The sequence below is a fragment of the Passer domesticus genome, chromosome 3, assembly GCF_036417665.1.
Source record: "Passer domesticus isolate bPasDom1 chromosome 3, bPasDom1.hap1, whole genome shotgun sequence".
NCBI classification, from domain to species: Eukaryota; Metazoa; Chordata; class Aves; order Passeriformes; family Passeridae; genus Passer; species Passer domesticus.
In genome coordinates, this window is record NC_087476.1 from 18,852,056 (window position 1) to 18,862,784 (window position 10,729).

A 10,729-nucleotide genomic window follows, 5' to 3' on the forward strand; every position below is an offset into this window, starting at 1 on the left:
TCTGGGTTCTTATATCAAAGATGCAGCATGATAGCAGAATTTTATTTAACGTAAGGACTGCACAGCACAGTGAAGGTAAGAATTATACCAAAATGGCTGCAAATATTTTCCAGCCTGTGGGTAGAGAACGGGGCACCTAAAGAGCTGGACTGCTTTTCAGTAGCAGTCAGAGGCTGCAACTGCTATTGACTTAGTGCTCAGCTCATTTAAAATGCAAGCCTTATTTAGATGCTTAATATAGATTTAGGCGTCTGACTGTAAACACTTGATTAAAAATATTGGCCTACCTTTGCAAATAAAGGTCAAAGGAAACATATTACCAAGCACTGGAAAGCAACAATAAGGCAAGGAGTAAAGAGAAAAGTAGTTCCAAGGATTTGCAGAGGACAAAAGAAGGAAGGCACTTTGATGCTATTTATTATTTTTATCATTAATTAATTTCAATTTAATTTATTGAAATTATATAACTCTTATACAGCCATTGCCACTCTCCCTCTTGTTTTTTTATCCCTTAGTGTTCTTTGCACCTATTCAGCCTGAATGAGAGCAGAAAATTCTGTGTAGAGATCCCGTGAGACAGCCTGAACACATGAAACTTTCATCCAAATTTTAGTATATACCAAAGGGTGAACCTTTAATTGGGCAAGGAAGAAACTTATGGATACCTAGCTAAAGCTGTACATTTTCAGATGTTCGCCGATCATAATGATGTCCTGCTGCCACACTTTCTACTTTTTAGCTGTCCAGCATGAAAATAATAAAACAGAGCCACTAGCAACCACCAAAAGAACAAATGCTTTTATTTATCATTCACCTGGATGTAGGATTTCAGTCAGACTTCTAAAGCGTGTGTGTGTAATGTGGCAGTTGTTCGAGCTTCCTTTGAATTCTGTCCATCCATTTAGTAATCCCTGCCAAGTCAGTCTCTATCACCCCTACCTACCAAGATGTGTTTTAATGGTGAAAGTAACAGGTTGACTTAATAAAAATGCTGGCAGTGACACCAAGGAATGCTGGGACTTCACTAATCTGAAAAATAATGACCTGATGGGAGCTTTGTTCCTCTTTCTCATGGGTCCCTGCTAGAAACAGCCAAATAGTTATAAAAAGGAGCCAACTCAATAAACACAGTGGGAAGTACTGTCGATGTTATTATATAAATGCATTATAGATATTTTTCAACTTTGATTTTTTGGATATGAATTTACTAAAAATTTTCATGCTGTTTGATTTTTTTTATTATTTTTAAATTTTTATCAGCACTTAAATTTGTATTACTAAAGATTAAAAAAAACCTCAGGTGAACACTAAAGCAACCCCACCTGAATCGAACAGGCCCAACACTGTATGAGTCATATTTATTAAGCTCTTTTAGTTTCCCCCCCAAAAAAAAAAAAAAAAAGCTCAGATACACTTTGTTTCCATACATATGGACATTTTCAGGGTAGATTTATCTCTCTTACACTAGAGACAATCTATTTTAAGCAAAGGCCAGATTCAGATTTATGTGGTTTCTAGGGACACTGGAGGCCACAGATCCTATAGTGTGTCTATGGCTGTGCTCATGGGAATTATGGAAAACATGGATGTCAGACTGAAAGAGCAGTTAGGTCAGGTGTAATACCGTGTAAACACATGGAATTTGTATAATATTCCAGTAGTATTTATTCACAACCTTGATTTCAAATAAAAGTGATTCATTAAATGTTCCCCAAACAGATACATCTTCTTGACTTTGACTGAAATCTGTTTTCCTAACAGCAAATGTCCACAGCACCATTTGTCTTGGTCTCAAAAGAGCACCATGCCTATGGTGCAAAAAAATGTTGCCATAAAAAAAAGTATGTCCTCTGTTATCTGTTCAGTGAAATGGCGTATGTGCCAGATACACAGAGGAGAGAGGGATGGACATGAAGGATTTTGCCCCCTTAAGCCCATTATAGTGAAGAAAAAAGAATAGAGCTGCTCTTCCATCCTGCCTATACATTTGCTTGACAGTTTCTCTTCTGTCTCACGGCAGCATATCTGTCATAGACATAAGTAGCCTCAGCTAAGTCAGTCAAAACAGAAAGCTTCTTGTCGTTTAAATAATATAGACCCACAATAAAACACTGAAAAAAAAAACCTAATACATGTACATAAAAAATGTAGTTCTCTCAGGATCTGGCTTTTTTACATAAAGGTGAATTTTAATCCAGTGGCCAATTCCCTTAGAACTCTTTGTCACAGCCTCTAGCATCTCTTTGGAAAAGTTTTCACTAGAAAAGTAGGTTAAAGGAAAAAAACAGAGCCATGTTAATTATCAGATGGAAAATTAGTGTCAACAGGAACAATTTGAGTTTACTACCAAGATGAGAGTTGGTTGTGATTAACCCCATAGTTTCTGTAGTGATTAATCTCAACTGTTTCATGCTATATATATATTCTTGCCATTATACTGATTACACAATTATGATAATACTGTGTTAGATAATACTGTGAAAGAAGAACTCACAGTTCTATTCTAACAAATATTTTAGCAAACTGAGGCACTGGAAACTGAAGCTGGCCTGCCACATGTTCAGAGGGAAATCTGTGTTCTCAAACATTAGTTTAAACTGTATTTATTGAGTTGGCTCCTTTTAATAATTACGTGCCTGATCCTAGCAGGGACCTGTGAAAAGGACAAAGCTCTCCTGAGGCAATTATTTTTCTGTTTCAGTTAAGCCAAGGAATCACAGAATGGTTTGGGTTGAAAGGGACCCAAAAGATCATCTAGCTCCAACTCCCTGACATGGGCAGGAACCCCTCCCACTAGATGAAGTTGCTTTGAATGCCATCCAACCTGGCCTTCAACACCTCCAGCAATGATCCTGGCAACCTGTTCCAGAGCTTTACTACCCAAGTGTTTCCTGGTGTCACTGGCAGCTTTTTTTTTTTAAGTCTGTCTGTTATTGTCACCATTAAAACACATCTTAGTAGGTATGGGCAATAGAGACTGGCTTGGCAGGGATGACTAAATGGATGCATGGAATTCAAAGGAAGATTGAGGAACTGCAACACAGACAACATTTACACATACATGCTTTAGAATCTGACTGAAATCCTATTTAGGGTGGTCAGAAGAAGCTCTGATTCAAAATTCAAGGTTGAATATGGTACCTCGTCCTGGTATGTCACTAAGATTGTGACTCCTTGTGACAGGTAATAATTTTGGAGCCAAGATCTTCAGTTAATCAGAAACAAAAGTAATTCAGATTGAGATTAGTCATTCCTAACCCTAACCCTAACCCTAACCCGAACCCTAACCATAACCCTAACCCCTAACCCCTAACCCTAACCCTAACCCTAACCCTAACCCTTTTTGTTCTGCGTGAAGACATCCAAAAAAACCTGTGTATGCTCCATGGTATCCCCACGACTTTCGTGATGGTAGCTCAGAACAAATATCAGGAAAGTTTCTTATTTCATGAGATTATTTTTGTAATGGGCATGATCCCTTTTACTGATTATGTTGGTAAGACACTGATGTAGGCAAGCCACAGAGTGACCCTGAGAAACTCCTGAGAGACCTAAAATGATGAAATATTTTCATGGTATGCTGTGCTTGATGTACAAATTGGGTAAGATTTGACCACAAAATCTCTTAAAACTTTCACAGAACACATTCCTCATCATGGCAACATGATGCAAAAAAGGCTATGGAAGAAGAAAAGCCCCAAAATATTAATAATCTCAATAAACATAATACAAATTAAAGATACTTTTGATCTTTAACTTCTAATAGCATCGAGAAAAGTCTTCATGTGCCATGCATGCAGGGATTGAGTTTGGGTGAGGTAGAGGAATTGGCAATGATGGAGTGGAACTGAGCATTGGAAAAGAAAGAAGGTGGGGTGGAGGACGGTGTTGTTTTATTTGTTGGTGTTTATCACTGTCCACATCTATTTTAATTGGCAATAAATTAAAATAATTTTCCTTTAGTCAAATCTGTTTTGCCCACACTAATAATTGCTAAGTGATATCTCTGTCTTTACCTTGACTCATGAGATTTTCCATTGTATTTTCTCCCCCTGTCCTGCTGAGGAGGGGATGAAAGAGCAGCTGGGTGGGCGTCTGGCAGCCAGCTGCTCAAGCCACCACAAGTACACTAATAGGTTAAGTGGAATATTCAACTATATTGATATATAAATTGCCTGCCTTTAGTGAGCAACACAGAGCTGAGAAGTATTGTGTAGATGTTTAGCAGGATTCAGATAAGATTCCATTTTAATTCCATAAAAATCTTTTCTGATTTAAGCTTTTGCAGTAAAAAAAAAAATTATGTTGCACTTTCTTGATCCTCAGCATTCTCCAACACTCATTTTTTGTAATGCACTGTCCAACTCACATGTTAGAGCTTCTGCAAAATGCTACCTGTGGGAAACTCTTGTAAAGAAAAGTAATAGAGGAAAGTGCAATCAAAAGGAAGGAAGATTTTTGGAATTATAACTGTTGATAAAAATATAAAAAAGAATATTTGGGTTAATCAATAGCAAAACATGAAGAATATTTGCCTTTTTTCTTGCAAGAAGGGACCTGAATAAATAGTTCATTAATTCATAGAAAAGAGTGGAAATATTGGAGGAATCAGAGAAGCAAACATGGTATTCTTCTTCACTAAAATAAAAAGTGACACACTGCCATATTGAAAGAGTAGTTTCCAAGTAAAATAGGCAACTATATGTTTCAAAAAAAAAAAAAAAAAACAAAAAAACCCCCCAAAAAATAATAAAAAAAACCCCAAAACAAAAAGCCCCATAAATTACAGGATGAAAAATTAAGAACAATTCATCCCATAAAATCTTTGACCCTGAAACTCTAAATGAAGTAAATACATCAAGAACCTACTCTTGCCAATTTGCAGGAAATAGCTGTCATTTATTTCTATCCCAGTCTTGTTCCTAAGGTCTTTTGTCCAGGACCTTAATTTCAAAGAGGCTGTAACGCATCTCCCAGCCTGATTGGAGCAAATTGAATCCACCTGACACTACCATCCAGGAATAATAATATTGCCCTTTCACAGAGATGTGAAGCTCTTGAGATCAAAATAATTCAGGGATTCAAGTTCTTACAGTCAGTTGCTCCACTGGAATAAACTGTCATGGCTCTATAATGGGCAATGAAGTTGTCACTATTTACACTATCTGAGGTTTTTTTTCCCTCATATCTGCCATTTCTGGCCTCTGGCTACAGCTTTCAACAGAATTGCCAAATGGGTAACAGCTGATGTACACATATATACCCTGCATATTTAATAAGTTCTATTACACATACTCCACATATTGCTGTATTATAGAGGAATCCTCATCACAAACTTAATTTTTTTCAAAGTACTGTAGCAACTCAAAATTCAAGAATTTATATTGTAATGCAAGAGACAATGGCTGGGTAGCAGAAAACACAAATGCAGTGACACCATGTTAGTGATATTTTCTTATTAATTCTTGTGTTCTGAACTCAAATCATCTTGGATTGGAACACCATCACATGAATGAAAACTATCCCAAAAATCTTCTGTGTGGAAAAAAAATAACAATATATAGGTGCATATGACATCTTTTGCACAAAGTTGCATCCATTCAGTGTAGCTAATGGCAATTTAGGAGCAAACACATACTTACTTATTGAGAAGAAATTCAGAACTGCTCACTTTTTGCTTAAAACAAAAGAAGGTGGGAAAGGGAAGGCAAAACAGAGACAAAAAGTGATAAGAAATTTGAGGATGGTCCTTTACATTGTCTTAATGAGCTCCACAGATTTCGCCTCCAATAAATATTTTTCTCAGTGCTTAGCTACCATCCATGTATAAAAACACCATGTACAGATGGTGTTTTTAACAAGCAAAAGAAATCATGATAGGAACCATTGGCTGAAAGTTGGGCAAAGGAAATCCAAATAAATTTCAAAAGGAATCTGATTAACTTTTGCAAAGATACTAAGGCAAATTTTGAATTCCCCATCTCTTCATGTCCCAGATCTACACAGTCTTTAGAAGAAATACAACCAAACTCAGGAGGAAGCTACTGGGCTTCGGTAGGGTAGCTGAGTGTAAGGTGTGCCACAGCACCTCCTGTGCATACAGTATGTCTGACCCTTTGGCCTTTGTATCTGATATTCAGATCTGGAAAAACTTGTCAGCAGATTTAATTCCTGAGAGTAATCCAATTATAACCTGAAGGTAATTTTATGGAAGTGCTATTCATGATACCAGAACTTAAATCTGCAGATACTATTAAAAGGAGAAAAGTCAGTAGCAAGATACAAGAGCAAGGGAAGGAAACTAGACAAAATAAAGAGCACAGTTGCAAATCAAATTCAAGTAGATATGAAGAGTCCAAAGTCATTCTCATGGAAATGGTATCAAAAACCAAAACGAAATTTCAATTTGAAAATGAAAGACCTATATTTACTGTGCTTTTGCTAAAAGTCAATACTTGTCGTTTCCCACAGTAAAGTGTACTACTATATGTCACAAATGAAAACTTTTTAAAATAGGAAAGTATATACTAAAATGAAAATATTACTTTCCAAGTGGATGTCTTTATGGAATTGAGCAACTGTAATTAGAAAACATTAATATCAAATGAAATATAAGGACAGTCACAGACGTTAAATTTGACACCATGATAAAAGAGGTTTCAGCCTACAGATGTAGTGTTATATCCAGAAGCTGATTCTCTCTTTGTTTAAGTGGGATCACTGAGGTGAGTTCTGAGGCAATGAGGGTCAAGAAATGTCAGAAATCTATGAAGTGTTTACAAAACACTAGTCAAGGCAGAGGAGAAACTAAAGTGCAAGTTAATAAATATGAGAAGAATTAGACTGCTGTGTCCTAAAAATGCAGTGACCTAAGAAGATGTTCCTAATCCTAACATGAACAATTAGTCAATATTGTAATTTTACTATCAGTTTTATAAGTTGAAACTGTGTAGACAGTCACATTATTGATGACATACAGTCACATTACTTCTCTCATGACACTAAAGGCAGTGTGAATGAAACTGGGAGAAATTTATTTTTCCAGAATTCTCCAGTATTTTTTCTTGTAGCACATTCTATCAAAATGGTCCTTCTATGTTTTCTCTGTGTTCCACTCTCAGGTTGTTCAGGCTCTCTGTATACCTTTGGGAAACCAAGTCAAATAGGATAACTTCCTGCCTTTGCAATGAATGTCAATACAGCATGACACAGATATGCTTCTGATCAAACCTCTGTTTGGGCAATGGTTTATTTTGCTGTAATATCTTACTACGAAACTCACCATAACTATTTCTCACATTTGTCCTTGGGAAAAGCTTTTGCCAGCTTTCTTCAACAGCTTCAATCAATCACTGACAGAGGGGTATAATCTAAAAATCCCAAGATTTTAATGAGAAGACAGGAAGTAGGAAGGAGGAATTTTTAATACAATCTACAAATACACAAGGAAAAGTGGAGTCTAAATTAAGTGTTAAAAGAGAACAAATATCAGAAAATACTTTTATTTTGCACCTTAAAATATTAAATTTTTAAGGAGATGTAAAATCTGTTAAAATGAGGATGAGAAAAATTAATAGGAATGATCGTTCATCAATTAACAGACAGAGCCAATTATTTAAAATTATTTATTGTTATGATCTATTTCTTTGTTTTCTGTCCTTTACATTTTATGACATTACAAGGTCAAAGTCCTGTATCTCAGATTGAGTACTAGTTTTGAACTACTGAACAGTGGCTATGCTTATCTGAGTTGAAGAAAGAAAAGTTCTCTACCTCTCTTTACTTCACAGCTTTTTTCTTATACATGTTCTTAGAAATTTCTACTTCATTGAACCTTCCCAACATTTCTGAATACCTTGAGGTATTTTTTTCTCTCTGAGATTTACCAAAACTGTACCATGATTTTGTAAAATTTTACCCTTTTTATTTTTGTTTTTCATTCTGGAGGGTGGGTTCATTCTGGAATATTTTTTTCCTGTTCTGATTTTCTTTATTATATTTTTAACAACTCTACAATTTCTCTGTTGTCTTTCCAACACATTCTATTCAACTTTTCCTGAAATTTACAAACACTTTTAAAAAAAGTGAAAATATGAAGATTCATGGTTCATTTTATCTTCCAAAAATATTCAGAAGGCCATATCCTTCAACTGTTCTAGCATTCTAGCTTCATGGTCATCTTGGACTTAGAAAATTATTACTTACTTTCCTAGTACATATGTTTCCTTTTTTTCCTTTTTCTATTTTATCTTTCCCAATACTTATATCCTATGCATTAGTTTCTTAATCTAATACCACTTTAAATGTTCCACATCTAATAGGACGGTTAGGACAAGAGGCAACAGACAGAAACTGATGCACAGGAAGTTCTACCTGAACATGAGGAAGAAGAACCTCTTTACTGTGCATGGGACTTAATACCAGAACAGAGTGTCTAGAGAGGCTGTGGAGTCTCCCTCACTGGAGATGATTTCAAGAACCATCTGGATGCAATCCTGTGCAGTGTGCTCTGGGGTGATTCTGCTTGAGAAGGGAGTTTGGACCAGATGACCCACTGAGGTCCTTTCCAACTTTACCCATTCTTTGATTCTTTGACGGAACACTCACCATACTAAAGAGAACAGAAAATTGCTATGCTAACCTTCTCCCAGATACAGTTAACTCCATAATATACTTAACATATATTTTAATATTTCAGAACTTCCATTCAGCCACAGAAACACCAAAAAATGTATGATTTGAAGTTTTTCTTAAGGGAAAAGAAGTGTTCCAGATGTATGACCTAAAGAAGCTGCAATCCATACAAAACCTCATAAACTAATGTAGTTGGAAGAAGGGAACAGAAATAACCCTTTAATTGTTCTAAACCCCCAAATATTTGCATTTGAATGATTCAAGATCCTTGTTCAATCTTTATAGTCCTATTTTTTCTATTAATTCTAGTCTCTCCTCCCCTCTGATTTGCCATAGTCTTATGTCTCCCTTGGTACATTTCTGAAGATGTATTCTGGCCTGAGAATGTAGTTCATAAAGGACTATATATTATCCATTAGATAGCCATTATTTTCTTCACCCTCTTCTCATAAATAGCTAAATAGTTAAGTTATAGTTTTTGAAAAATATTCGTTTCAGTGAAGAGAAACTTTTAGCTTTTGAAAAATCAAATTTTCCATAAATCCATACAATTTAATATAATGTTGATGACGGTGAAGACAATGAATATGAAAAGAACAATATTTTGTTGCTTCTGTTGTTGTTATTGTTATGAACACTCAGTAAAACATATTCAACTAGTCCAAAAAGGAATGAGTAGCTAACTTTAGTTAGTCCCTGAAATTGCGCTGATTCAGATTTCATTGAAGTAATAAGTTGTTTTTTTTCAGAAAGTATATGCAAAACGTATTACAAAAGTAGTTAAACCACCTGACTACACTATACTTAGTTTATCAGTAGGGATTAACTACTGAAAGAAAATATGACTAGAGGTTGAGATGGAAAGGTTAATTTTGTTTAGGTAATTCTCATGATTTTTAAAAATCCTTTTTTAGAATTTTTTTTAGATTTTTTTTTTTTAGAATTTGTGTTTTGACCAAAAAAATAAAGTTAATTAGCAAAAAGTCATTAATTTCTGTGAAGAGAAACTACTCACACTTCAACTTCCAATACTCTTGTGAAGGGGGCAGGGATCTGTTATATTCATGTCCGCATTGTACAGCTTCAGAATATTAGATGTGGGATGAAGTGTGGGAGGTAGAATCTTTTTCTCCCCGAAGTTCAATATTCAATTGAGTGTTTTGATGATAACATTATGGTTCCTTCATCCAGAAGTCAAACAAATCTGGTTACATAGAGGCTAGATCAGCAGCTAAAACTTCATGTTAGCAATAGAGGATAACAACATTCACAGTAGTTTCTTTCTCAGTGTCACATCTGTAAAAACATGCCAAGATTACTTTTGGCTATGTACAGTTTTCTCTACAGCTGTAGGAACCATGTCCTCTCTTTCTTCAGTCGTTTGTTACTGATTCTGCATCTATATCACCTTTAAAAGTGCAAATGTTTTTTTATGACTGGGAAAGTCAATCTCAGCATGGGAGAAAGACTGTTTACAACACTGAGGTCTTCTTGTTTGCCATACTGCAGCAGGGCTGCAGGTCTTTTATGTCTAGTTTTGCACTGTGTAGTATGGAGCTACAAGCTTCCTTTGGCTCTTACAGTGATTCAAGTTGCTTACTTTAGCTTCCATATTTCTTATCTTGACTGGCTGGTTACATCAACTACTGCCATTAACGGACTGCTAAACACATTTCTGTTCATGGTGTACTGTATGGAGAATGTGTCTACCAGAATCTGCAGCAGTCAGCTGCATGTGAGCAACTTCAAACATTTTTCAATTTATTCATCAATTTATCAACTGAACCACGCAAAAAAAAAAAAAAAAAAAAAAAAAAATTGCTATATTGTGCCTTTACACAGGACTTTATATCTAGTGGTCAACTAGTTCACATAGTGAGGCTGGTGATAAAATTATGGACAGAACAATTTAGAAATTAATATCCTATATAAATATTTTTTTAATTGTTGAGAATAGGTGTGAGTCCTATGAACAGCACATCCTAGCACAGTCTGTTATCTCCAGTGGCACCTCAGAATGAGGATGCGAACAGGAAGTAATTTTGAGATCAATGTTTTCCCCGCTGTGTAGACAATAGAGACATTTGAGACATTT